The sequence below is a fragment of the Rhineura floridana genome, chromosome 1 (genome assembly GCF_030035675.1).
Source record: "Rhineura floridana isolate rRhiFlo1 chromosome 1, rRhiFlo1.hap2, whole genome shotgun sequence".
NCBI classification, from domain to species: domain Eukaryota; kingdom Metazoa; phylum Chordata; class Lepidosauria; order Squamata; family Rhineuridae; genus Rhineura; species Rhineura floridana.
Genome location: NC_084480.1, coordinates 167,000,241 through 167,013,919, shown reverse-complemented (window position 1 = coordinate 167,013,919; position 13,679 = coordinate 167,000,241). Strand labels below are relative to the sequence as shown.

The following is a 13,679-nucleotide window of genomic DNA, read 5'->3' as shown; positions in this document are numbered from 1 at the left end:
GCAGGCCACATCTGGCCCATGGGTTGGAGGTTCTACGCCCCTGTCCTAGAGCAAATGGAAAGAAAATGTGATGGTGTGATTCTCAAATCTTTTTAAGAATCCAGGGTTCTGTCAGGCCCAGGATGTGACTCAGGAACCAGACCAACGGCTGTACTTAATTCGTGTTTTATTAGGGTAATGTCCAAACAAAGACTGCGTTTTCTCATGAAGCGATACAGGGATACAGGTCCTGCGGCATTGGGAGAAAGTTGACAGAGCAAGGGACTTCTTCCCGCCTGTTCTTTAAGAAGGGGCCAAACGGGCACGCAATCTTTCGCTCCTCCTTAACTGCCCCTCAGGTACTGCCCGCCTTCCCCCCCTTCTCTCCTGTCTTTTCAGCTGTCTGCGTGTGCGCGGTGAGGGGGGAAGCATCACCCCCTCCTCTTCTGAAGTTTCCGATTCCAGGATGGGGGATAGGGGAGGGGCTGATGGTAAACTGCCTCCCCGCTTTTCGGCTGTGAGCAGCCCTCCCTCTTTCCCCTCTTGCTCTGAGCCTGAAAGAGGGGGAGGCGTGAGAATGTCCAGGGAGGGCTCAGGCTCCCCGTCGCTAAGCGACCTTATCACTGGCAGTTCCTCTGTTTCGTCTTCGCTCCAAAGGGGAGAAGTTCCTCCCCCTTCCCTCTGCCATCCATCCGAATACTCTTCTCCCAACTCTCCGGGATCCAGCTCCCCGGGATTGGGACCCCAGCTCTGCCTTCCGACACCATCCCCCCTCCCAGGCTGTGCCCCCCTCCCCTTGTCTGGCTTGGGACGGTGGCGAAAACGTTGATGGAAAAGTTTTACCAATTCTGGAGCATGCACATCAGCTGCATCTTCCCATGATCTGTCAGCCACCCCATAGCCTTTCCAGTGAATCAAGTACTGCAGCTTGTGGCATCTGATCCTGGAATCTAAGATCTCTTCAACTTCAAACTCAAGCTGCTCATTTACCAGGAGTGGAGCTCCGGGAGGTTCCTCTGGCCGTAACTCACTGGGAGGGGCGGCTTTCGTTAAGAGGGATCGATGGAACACAGGATGTATTTTAAACGTGTCAGGCAGCTTCAGTCGGTACGCCACGGGATTGATTTGAGTTTCTATTTCGAAAGGACCCACCCTCTTGTCTTGTAATTTTCTACATTTGCCCGGCATCTGGAGGAAGTGGGTGGACAGCCATACCTGGTCTCCCGGTTGAAGGGGGGGCCCTCCTTCCTGTGCAGGTCAGCAACTCGCTTGTACTCCGTTTTGGCTTCGTTTAACTGCTGTTTCAGTGTCTGTTGTGCCGCTTCCAATTCCTTAAGGAAGTTCTCAGCTGCCGGTACCAGCATTCCTTCTGAGCTGCTTGGAAAGACTTTAGGATGGAATCCATAATTAGCGAAGAACGGGGTTTGTTGAGTGCTGGAGTGCAGAGAATTGTTGTAGGCGAACTCTGCAAAATGCAAATATGATACCCAGTCAGTCTGTTGATAGGACACATAACTTCGTAAATATCTTTCCAAAATGGCGTTCAAGCGTTCCGTCTGCCCATCTGCCTGGGGGTGATGGGCGGAGGAGAGTTTTAATTCCGTCTGCAGCTGTTTCCACATTGCTCTCCAAAATTTGGCTGTGAACTGAGTTCCTCGGTCTGAGACTATGCTGTTTGGCAATCCATGCAGCCGGTAGACTTCTTTTATGAATAACTTGGCCATTTCTTTAGCCTCTAAGGCCCCTGCACAAGGAAGAAAGTGTGCCATTTTGGTAAGTAGATCCACCACTACTAAGATGGCTGTCATTCCTTCGGACTTAGGTAGATCAATTATAAAATCCATGGAGAGGTCCTTCCAGGGTTCGTGTGGGACAGGCAATGGTTGTAACAGTCCTGCTGGTGTCCCTGTTTGTGTTTTTGTCCACAGACAGACAGAGCAGGACTTTACATAACTCTCAATATCCTGACGCATTTTAGGCCACCAGAAGTCCTTGGCCACGTTCTGAATGGTTTTGTAAATCCCAAAGTATCCCGCTGTGATGGAATCATGACACTGGCGTAGGATTCTGAGCCTTAATTCCCCTTCTGGGACATATCTGGCGGTTTTGAACCATAACAGTCCATTTCTCCAGTGAAAGGTTACTTCTGAGTCTTGACCTTGTCCCGTCTCCTGCTGATATTTTAGCATGTCTGCATCTTCTTGTTGTGCCTTTTTGAGTTCCTCTTCCCATGAAGGCTGGCATACTCCCAACGTTAATTTCTCTGGCGGGATTACGTACTGAGGCTGGTCCTCGGATTCACTTTCTTTGTATTGTGGCTGTCTGGATAAGGCATCCGCTCTCTGGTTTTTGGCTTGGGCATGGTAAGTAATCTGGAAGTTAAACCTAGTGAAGAACTGGGACCATCTTATCTGTCTCTGGTTCAGCTTTCTGGCTGTTTGGAGGCTTTCAAGATTCTTGGGGTCGGAGCGCACTTCAATTCGATGAGAGGTCCCCTCTAGGTATTGTCTCCAGTTTTCAAAAGAGTCCTTGATGGCCAGCAGCTCCTTCTCCCAAACTGTGTAGTTCTTCTCTGCAGGCTTTAACTTCCGAGAGAAGTATGCACAGGGGTGCAGCTCCTTCCCTTCTTGGTCTAATTGTAGCAGGACCCCCCTAATGGCAAAATCTGAAGCATCTGCTTCCACTACGAAAGGGCGGTTCGGATCAGCAAAGCACAGAATGGGCTCAGTAGCAAACCTTCTCTTCAGCTCCTCAAAGGCCTCGGTGGCGTTCTCTGTCCATTGAAACTTCTTCTTCCCCCTTAAACAGTCAGTCAGAGGAGCTGTTAATTTGGAAAACCCTGGAATGAACTTTCTGTAATAATTGGCAAACCCCAAAAACCGTTGTACATCCTTTTTGGTGACAGGTTGGCCCCAGTCCAATATGCAGCTTACTTTCCCTGGGTCCATCTCCACACCTTCCGCTGAGATTCGATATCCAAGGAAGTCTAGAGACTTGAGGTCAAATCCACATTTCTCTAATTTAGCATACAGGTGATTTTCTCTCAGTCTCTTCAACACCGTCTTCACATGCTGGTCGTGGTCTTCCTGGTTCTTTGAGAACACCAGGATATCATCTAAGTAACAGATTACATACGTGTCCAACAAGTCTCTAAACACGTCGTTCATGAATTTTTGAAAAATTCCTGGTCTTCCACAAAGCCCGAACGGCATGACCAGGTATTCTTACTGTCCGTAAGCGGTCAAGAATCCTGTTTTCCATTCATCTCCCTCCTTCATTCTGATCAGATTGTACGCTCCTCTCAAATCCAACTTCGTGAAGATTTTTGCAGAGCGCAGTCGGTCCAGCAACTCTGAGATCAGGGGCAGTGGGTAGCTGTTGGGGATGGTGATCTGGTTCAATGCGCGATAGTCGTTACAGGGTCTGAGTTCCCCCCCTTCTTTTTCACAAACAATAGTGGCGCTCCAGCAGGGGATTGTGAGGGGCGTATGAATCCTCGCCTCAGGTTTTTATCCAGGAATTCCTTCAGGGCCTCCCTCTCATTCTCTGTGAGAGAGTAGATTCTCCCTGATGGGATGCTGGCTCCTGGCACTAGGTCAATCGCACAGTCGTAAGGGCGGTGGGGGGGTAAAGTCTCTGCCTCTTTTTCATCAAACACATCTTTGAATTCTTCATACTTTGGCGGCAGGGTCACTTGCTCGATCTCTTGCACTGCCCCCGCTAGGGTGTTCTTGATTCCTTCAGGTTGACAGTTCTCCTGGCAATACTGTGAGGTGAACCACACCACCGCCTCCTTCCAACTTATTTTGGGTTCATGCTTTGCTAGCCAGGGCATTCCCAGAATCACCTCAAAGTTCGAGAGATCTGACACGTATAGCGAAATGAACTCTTCGTGCCCAGGGATTTGAAGTTTCACTTCCTCCGTGGCTTGTGTCACCCCTCCTGACTTCAGGGGTCTCCCATCGATAGTCTCCACAGCTAGGGGAGCGTCCAGTTTCCACCGGGAAATTCCATGACGCTTGACTAACTTTGCATCAATAAAATTTGTGGAGGCTCCACTGTCAATTAAGGCAGTGGAATTAAACACCACTCCTCTGGAAGTTGTAATCCGAATAGGCAAGACCAACACCCCCTTTGAGGGAGGTTGGATCGTTGGGGGGCCTTTATACAACGCTGCCCCCAGTCCACCGGCCTGCATGTGGACTGGGTGTTCTAGTTTCCCGACGGCTCGGCTTTCCCCCCTTTCAGTCCACAGTCTCTGGCCACATGGCCCGGCTTTGAACAATAAAAGCATAAACGTTCCCGGCGTCGTCTTTCCTTTTCTTCTTCCGACAGTCTTGGCCTAGCCCCTCCCTGTCCCTCAGTTGCATTACCTGCCATCCCTGCAGTGGGAAGGGTCTTGTTGCGGGATGCCGAGGCTGAGTATCTCGGGACCTCCTGCTTCCTTTCCAGGTGCCTTCCTTCCATCCGGTGATCTATCTGTAGGCATAGCCGGATGAGCCCTGGTAGGTCAGCGGGGGGGGGAGGTCCTGGCCAACTCATCCAGGATTTCAGCATTTAATCCACTCCGGTACATAAACATCAGGGCGGCGTCATTGTAACCAGTTTCCTGAGACAGGATTTTAAAAGCGTTAGTGTACTCAGAAACAGTCCCTTTAGCTTGCTTCAGAGCGCCTAGTTGCCGCGCTACTGTTTCAGCCCTTTGCGGGTCTTGAAACATCTCGGTCATCTCCTGTATAAATCCTCTGTACCTTCCTAAGACAGTATCCTTTCTCACGAGATACGGAGTCACCCATTTTGCAGCTTCTCCCTCCAGGAGGCTAATCACGAAAGCTACTTTAGCCCCATCGTCTGGAAATTCCGTGTGCCTGACATCCAGATATAACTCACATTGAGCCATGAAGGTTGCCAACTGATCACTTTGTCCCGCGTATTTTGGGGGCAATCCAATGGGAACCTTTACTACGGCAGCTGGAGGGGCTGTTCGCATCTGGTCTATCGTGGCCTTCAAGGTTTGATTATCCGTCTTCAGCGCCTTGACTGCTGCTAGCAGGGCTTGAACATCCGTCTGCAAATCAGCTACCTTAGTCCTCAAGAGTTCCACTTCTTCCGTCTCAGAAGTGGGGTTCGTCCCCCCCGCTGCTCCCTTTGACATCTTGTCCCAGTCAAGTGAGCGTTGAGGGTGATTTAGGTGGCTCTGTCAAGCTGTCAGGCCCAGGATGTGACTCAGGAACCAGACCAACGGCTGTACTTAATTCGTGTTTTATTAGGGTAATGTCCAAACAAAGACTGCGTTTTCTCATGAAGCAATACAGGGATACAGGTCCTGTGGCATTGGGAGAAAGTTGACAGAGCAAGGGACTTCTTCCCACCTGTTCTTTAAGAAGGGGCCAAACGGGCACGCAATCTTTCACTCCTCCTTAACTGCCCCTCAGGTACTGCCCGCCTTCCCCCCTTCTCTCCTGTCTTTTCAGCTGTCTGCGTGTGCGCGGTGAGGGGGGAAGCATCACCCCCTCCTCTTCTGAAGTTTCCGATTCCAGGATGGGGGATAGGGGAGGGGCTGATGGTAAACTGCCTCCCCGCTTTTCGGCTGTGAGCAGCCCTCCCTCTTCCCCCTCTTGCTCTGAGCCTGAAAGAGGGGGAGGCGTGAGAATGTCCAGGGAGGGCTCAGGCTCCCCATTGCTAAGCGACCTTATCACTGGCAGTTCCTCTGTTTCGTCTTCGCTCCAAAGGGGGGAAGTTCCTCCCCCTTCCCTCTGCCATCCATCCGAATACTCTTCTCCCAACTCTCCGGGATCCAGCTCCCCAGGATTGGGACCCCAGCTCTGCCTTCCGACAGGTTCTAAACACTTGGCAGATCATCCTCTGCATTTTAAAAATTCAAGGATAAAATTTCAAGGTTTTTTGTTTTTTGGAAAATGCAGTATCAATAACAAACAATAAAACATTGGCAGGATAGAATATTCTGGATTTTACCTGCTGATCAAGTGAAAATGCCTTCTTAGCAAAATGGTTGGGATACCATCTTGTGTACTTCATTATTAGCCAGGGAAGGTCAGTCAAAAGTTGACTTTATTTATTTATTTATTTATTTAGTTTAATTTATATGCCGCCCTAAGCCCGAAGGCTCTCTGGGCGGTGTACAAAAAGATAAAAACAAGCACAATATATAAATACAATAAATACAATAAATAATAAAAAAACAAACAAACAAACAATAACGAACCAAACAACATCCAAAATACAAAATTGTAATCTGCAATAACCCTTTCCGACATGAATGAGGAATTCCAATGAGTTTCAGACACAATTCTATGTGGAATCTCTTGGGTCATGCATAGAAAAATGTTTTTCTTTATGGAATTAATTATATCACCTAAAAGAGGTAACGACCTTATTTAAATCAGTGGTTTACAAAATTGTTCCAGGCAACCCAAGGTCCCTTGGAAATTTTGTTAAGTGTTCTTCAGTAAGAAGATTGGTAACAGTAGACCGCATCCCTGAAAGATAGTTTGCTCTCCCAGGAAAGAATGCACAGACTCAAGGAAGTTCTGGACAAGTTCTGCAGTGGACTCTCAGTTCACACAGTGCATAATAGGACTGACCAGTGCTCATAGACGTGTCCCAGGATTTTGTGTATCGCATAGAGGTCTGGCAGCAGAGTGCCCGAAAGATAGAAAGTTTGAAAGCCTATAGGCTTACATGCTCCCTGATCACAAGACAGATGGGTCAGAAATAATGAAGATCAAGTTAGCTGCATTCAGCCAAACACAGAAAACAAAAAACAATTTCTCCATCAAGCAGGGAGATAAAGCAGATTCATTTGAAAAGAAAGAGTAGCCATAAAATCTTGGCAGAACAACATAAAAGACAGCTGAATCAGACCAATGGCCCATCTAGTCCAGTGCTCTGCTCTCACAGTAGCCAATCAGATGCACATGGAAGCCACAAACAGGACCTGAACGCAACACTCATGCCACCTGCGATTCCTAGCAACTGGTATTCAGAGGCATCCTGCATCCAGTAGTGAAGGTAGAACATAGCCACTGTGGCTTGTAGCCATTCATAGCTTTATTCTCTGAATTTGTCTAATCCCATTTTAAAATCGCCCAGCTTGGTGGCCACCACTATGTCATGTGGGAGCAAATGCCACATGCTATGTCCCATGTCTATGTGTGAAAAAGTGCTTTCTTTTATCTGTCCTGAATGTTCCATCATTCAACTTCATTGGATGTCCCTGTTATGATGGCTCCAAACTCTAGAGAGAAAATCTTCTCTCTATCCATTTTCTCCACACCATGCAAACTTTTATACTGCTTTATCAGGTCCCCTCTTATTCACCTTTTCTCTAAACAACAGAGGCATAAATGTTGTAACCTTTCCTCATAGAGGAGTTATTCCAGCCCCTTGATCCTTTTCTGAACCTTCTCCAGCACTACAATATCCTTTTTGAGCTGAGGTGACCAAAACTGTACACAGTATTCCAAGTGTGGTTACACCACAGTTTTGTATAATGGTATTATGATATTAGCAGTTTTATTTTCAATTCCTTTCCTAATAATCTGGATTTTGCATGACAAGTGAGTTTGTTTTAATAGGTTAATGAGACAGGACATACTCTTGCAGAAACCATGCTGGTCCTGCCTTCAGCAAGACTTGCTTTTCTATGTGCTTGGTAATCCTATCTTTAATACTTTCCACAATTTCCCCAGAACATACATTAAGCTAACCAGCCAATAATTTCCAGTATTCCCCCTGGATCTCTTTTTTAAAAATGGTGTTACATTGGGCACTTTCCAGTCCGCAGGTATGGAGGCTGAGCTGAGCGACATGTTACATATTTTTGTCAGAAGATCAGCAATTTCACATATGAGTTGTAAAGAACTCACCAGACCTCCTGCTCCTCTATGGTGAATCAAAGCCAAGGAAAGGCCCTCTTACCACCACCTACTAGCAACAGGATTATCACTCTTAATTCACTCATAGCCTCCACAAACTGCCATAAAATCTCCAACACTGCTCTCCAGAGATTCTTGTCACAGAAACAGCCCCCATTGACAAGTCTGTAAGCCCCAAATCACTAAACCTATGAAGGAGAGACTCTGCGTTCTACATACTGCAAACAGTCCCATAAAACATGATCAACTGTTTCCTCCACCCCACAAACCCCACAGCATGCAAAATCAGACCTTGCACAAGCAGGTGGCCAAGTTGGCCCCTGGTGCTGAGGGCCCCTAGTGCTGAGATGGGCCCCTGCTGCTGGGGCTGGGTAGATGTAGCTCCTGCTCTGTGATCCATGCTAGCATTGGGTCATGGAGTATGTGTGCTGCGACCCGAAGCTGGCGTGGCTCACGGAATGGTTGCCACTCTCCCAGGCAACACCCCCCTGCTAGTGGCATGGGCTGGCTGCACAACTTTCTGGGTCATTGTTGTGCCACATCAGTGCACTGCATGGGCATGCTTACCATTACCCAAGATTGTAGTGACAGCTGTGCCTATTTAAGCCCCCGACAGTGGCAGTAATGCCGCTGCTGCCTTCAAGGGGCCCTTCAAGGGCAGCCCTGCTGAGGTCTCGTGCTGGCCCTGTCCAGAATCAATCCTTCTAACCCTGTATAAACCACTACAGAGAGCACAAAGTCCAGTCAAGAATCTGAACAGACTAATTTGCCTCTGCTGCTCTTTCAGTTTAAAAAATTGAAAATCCTCCAATAATGGACAAAAAGAGAAGACTCTACTATCTGTAGAACTCACCTCCCATGGCCTTTGCTATTCACCTATCAATGTCTGTTTAACCCAACTTTTTTACTTCCAAAACAGTCAGCAGCAACAAAGGTCTATGTCCAACTGATCTGCCATCTCATTCCCAACAATGTCCACATGAGCTGGAACCCAACAAAACCTAACCAGAAGACCCATTAGCTGCAGTTCAGTATTCAAATTCCACATTTCATTCACCAGGTTACACTTACACCCCATGCCTCCACTCTGAGTAGTGAACAGTCCTGATAGGGAGTCTGTGAACACAACTGCCCTGTTAGACTTCACATTCCTAACCCAAAGCCAATAAAATAGCTATCAACTGAGCAGTCACTATCCCATTAGAAAACCAAAAAGCTTTTTGAACCCTTAAGAATACAAAAGGCTGCACCCTCATGGCCACCCTGAGGTCCCTGAGACCCATCTGTATACATTGTACACCATTCTGATATAATATACTCCTCTGCTCTATTATTAGATATTACCGGCCCAAGCTAGCTTTTCATTGCTCCACCACAACTGAAAGAAATCAGAGGAGGTATCCACATACGTCTATAAGGCCAGTGAACAGATTGATGAGGAACACTTAAACCATACAGCATATTGGTCTTCAACCAAGTCCAGACCCTAACCACATGAGGGGCATACTTATCAAACTTCCCAGGAGCAGCAAACTCCCAACAATCCCCATAGATATCATGCCTCTTCCGAGCATTTTGCCTTCAATCCCAAAAAGCAAGATCCAGAAAAAAAACCCTCAAATCTCTGGAACAGCAACATGGTTCTCCTATCTACATCCCAAGCACTACCAGAAATTTATTTATTTATTTTATTTTTATTTATTTATTGTGCTTTTAGACCGCCCTTTAGCAACAAGCTCTCAGGGCGGTGTACAACAGAATAAAACCACATTAAAATACAGGTGAGAGTGGATACAATACAACTATAAAAACATTTTAAAAGCAAGATTAAGACAAAAATTAAAATAAAATTGCAATTACAATAGATTAAAATGCCTGGGCAAAGAGGTAGGTCTTTACCTGGCGCCGAAAAGATAACAAAGAAGGCGCCAGGCGTATCTCGTCAGGGTGTTCCATAATTCGGGGGCCACCACTGATAAGGCCCTGGATCTAGTTATTGCTCTCCGGGCCTCCCTATGAGTTGGGACCCGGAGAAGGGCCTTCGACGTCGAGCGTAGCGAACGGGTAGGTACATAGTGGGAGAGGCGTTCCAGCAGGTATTGCGGTCCGATGCCGTTAAGGGCTTTATAGGTAAGAACCAACACTTTGAATCTGGCCCGGAAACATATTGGTAGCCAGTGCAGTTGGGCCAGGACAGGTGTTATATGGTCAGATTTTTTAGTCCAAGTAAGAACTCTGGCCGCAGCATTCTGCACCAGCTGAAGTTTCCGAACCGTCTTCAAAGGTAACCCTACGTAGAGTGCATTGCAGTAATCCAATCTAGAGGTTACCAGAGCATGAATAACTGTGGCGAGGTTCTCCCTGTCCAGATAGGGTCGTAGTTGGGCTACCAGCCGAAGCTGGTAGAACGCATTCCGTGCCACCGAGGCTACCTGAGCCTCCAGTGACAGGAGCGGATCTAATAAGACCCCCAAACTATGGACCTGCTCCTTTAGGGGGAGTGTAACCCCATCTAGGGTAGGTCGGACATCAACCATCTGGGCAGAGAGCCCCCCCACCAACAGCATCTCAGTCTTGTCAGGATTGAGTCTCAGTTTATTAGCTCTCATCCAGTCCATTATCGCGGCCAGGCAGCGGTTTAGTACATTGACAGCCTCACCTGAAGAAGATGAAAAGGAGAAGTAGAGTTGCGTATCATCAGCATATTGCTGGAAACGCACTCCAAATCTCCTAATGACCCCACCCAGCGGCTTCATATAGATATTAAAGAGCATGGGGAACAGAACTGAGCCCTGCGGAACCCCATATTGGAGAAATACCCCCCATCAGATTCAAGCAAGCTTTACACTTGTATATACATTATATGCTTCATCTAGGTCAACTTGTATAAAAATGACCCAGGAACTTACAGCTAGGCACCATATGAATCTGTCTTCCATAAAGCGTCAGATCAATTCTCTCAGGAACCTTTCTCCTAGATAAAACTATATCAACCCTCTTTGAAGGAGAGAACCAAAATCCCCACCTGTCCCCTCACTCCTCTCATTTACTCAAGGTCCCATTCAACTTTCACCTAGCTCAACCGACTTACTCCAAGCCCAACCGCAATCATCAGCATATAGGCTCACAGCCACACCGGCAGGAATAACAGAAGGTGATAATCATTATATTAAACAAAGTAGGATTAACCACACTCCCCTGGGGAATTCCATTCAACTACACCATAAGCTTCAGACTATTCTGACCCCACTTGGACCTGTAAGGTCTGACCCTTTAAAAAATCATGACGCCACCACAAAATCTTGCCTTGGAAACCCATTTGAATCAGTTTATAAAACTAAACCATCCTTCTACACCATATCATATGCTTTTTCAATATCCAAATGCACAGGCACCAGATGTTCCTTAGTGGAAAAACTCTCCCAAATCTCAGCCTCCACTATATGTCTACCACTACAAAACCCACATTTTACTTCCTGCAACAAATGATGCCTCTCCCAGTAGGTCACCAATCTGTCATTAAGCATCTTTTTCATCACTTTACAGAAACACAATGTTAGTGCAATTGGTCGATAGGCACAGGGATCAGACAAGACTTTTTCAGCCTTCCGTAGTGGAACAAGTGAGCACTTCCACGCCTTTGGCAGTTTACCTATCCTCCAAACCATATTGTACAAACAAAACACTTCACCTTTGAGGGAGATGTCTTAACATCTCATAACTAACTCCATTCCCACAAGGGGAAGTATTTTTACATCTTTACATAGAAAAGTTTAAACTCAAAAGGTCATCCTCCCTAAATAATCAGGCATTTAACATGTCACTATGATCTCTTAGAAACGAAGCTCAATGTTGAAATTCCTCAGATGAATTATCCTAACTCTCTGAAAAACATCTGCCAATACTTCAGCTTTTTCCATATACCCTGCACAGTCTCCCATCCTCAGCAAACAAAGCTGGAATTTCTTTCTGCTGATACTGAATATCATTCATTTTCTTCACTGCCTATCACTAGTTATCCACAGAAAGTTGTCCATAAAGCTGCCACTAACTATTTCTTTTAGCCTTCCTAAGTACCCTTTTAACCACTGACTTTTCACATTTATATTCAAGTAGATTTTCTCCCACCGAAGTATACCTAACTTTACGAAAATCTGCAAAATCCTCATTGACCTGACTACATCCATCTGTCCACCATGGGGTCATATTTTGATAACTTCTCATTTTCTTCCATCGAGGAATGGCCTGAGCAGCCACCTCCAATATACTTTGCACCAACTTGGCATAAAACTCCTCAACATCATGACACTAATCATGAGCCTCAACAACATCCATGCATTTATCCCTTATATACCCAGTCTGTGCTCTGCAGGTGAGGGCCTCTTGCAGATACCATCTTATCAGGAAGTCTGTTCTGCACAACATAAGAGACAGACCTTTAGTGTGGCAGCACCTACTCTGTTGAATTCCCTCCCATTCAATATATTAGGGCCCCACTTCTTGATGCCCTGCTTTTTGGCGTTCTGCTAATATGGCGCCAGCGGGGCGATCAGCTGGAGGGGGGGCTGGAGCTCCCCATGCTCCAGCTGATCTCGTTGGAGGAGGGGAAGATCAGCTGTAGAGTGCTAAAGCTGATCTCCTCCTCCAGTGTGATCAGACTCCCGCGCTCGAGCTGATCGCACAGGAGAAGGGGAAGATCAGCTGTAGCGTGCTATAGCTGATCTTCTCCTCCTCCGGAGTGATCAGCCGGTTACGTTCCAGACCCCCTGTGCTATAGCTGATCCGCTTTTTGACAGTTTTCGTTTTTCAGCGGGGGTCTGGAACCTAACCTGTCGTATGAGTGGGGCCCTACTGTATTAGGAATTCCCTCCCATTCAATACCATCTCTGTTATCTTTTCGGCGCCTATTGAAGACTTTAACCTTTCAACCAGCCTTTTAAGTTGAGACCTATCCCAGTCTGCGTGTGTTGGAATTGCTTTTAATATTTCTTTTTTAACTAATATATTTTTAACCTTTTTAAAAGATGTCTTCAAAGCTTTAAAAAAATGTTTTTAAATTTGTTTTGTTTTAATGTATTTTAAAGTCTGTTTTTATTATGTTTTGAAGTGTTTTTAGTGGTTTTGTTTGCTGCCCTGGGATCCTGCTGGGAGGAAGGGCAGGATATAAATCAAATAATAAATAAAATAAATAAATTTATAGCTGAACAATTCCCAATTAGCATTTTTAAAGTTCCATCTCGGAGCCATATAGACATCATTTCTGAGTCCCAACCCCCCATAAAATATTTTGACTGGGAAACAATCACTACCTATATTTGTTTCCTCCATAACCTCCCATGGTCAATGAGCTGCAAGACTCCTTGACACTATTCCCAAATCCATACCGAATGATAATCCAGTAAATTAATCAAACCTAGTGGAAGTTCCGTCATTCAAAACAACCAGATCATAGTCCTCACACAACTTTTCCAGATATTCCTAATTTTTGTCAGTTTTCATGTTTTCCCAGAGAACTATAACTATTAAAATCACCACACAGTATGCAAAGTCCTACTACCTCCTTTAAGAGACAATTTAAACCACGAACATCTAGAGGGAGTGGGGATGGGCAAGAATTCCTTTCAATTCAGATTTAGCACTGGATTCTTCAGTGGTCTGTATTGTGACCTGCAATGTGTGTGGCATGTTTGTTTTCTTGCCTGAGAACAACATGGCGTACTCCTGCAACAAGTGCAAGCTCATGGCACTGTTGGAAGAAAAAGTGAGATGCCTGGAACAGCAGGTGGCCACACTGAGGACTAT

At 46.2% G+C, this 13,679-nt stretch overlaps 1 protein-coding gene across 8 annotated transcripts in view; it reads left to right on the top strand.

The window, feature by feature from the left end:
- Positions 1–13,679, top strand: part of ADCY10 (adenylate cyclase 10) — a 230,898-nt gene that overhangs the window by 125,099 nt on the left and 92,120 nt on the right. The gene's annotated exons all lie outside the window — the stretch shown is intronic.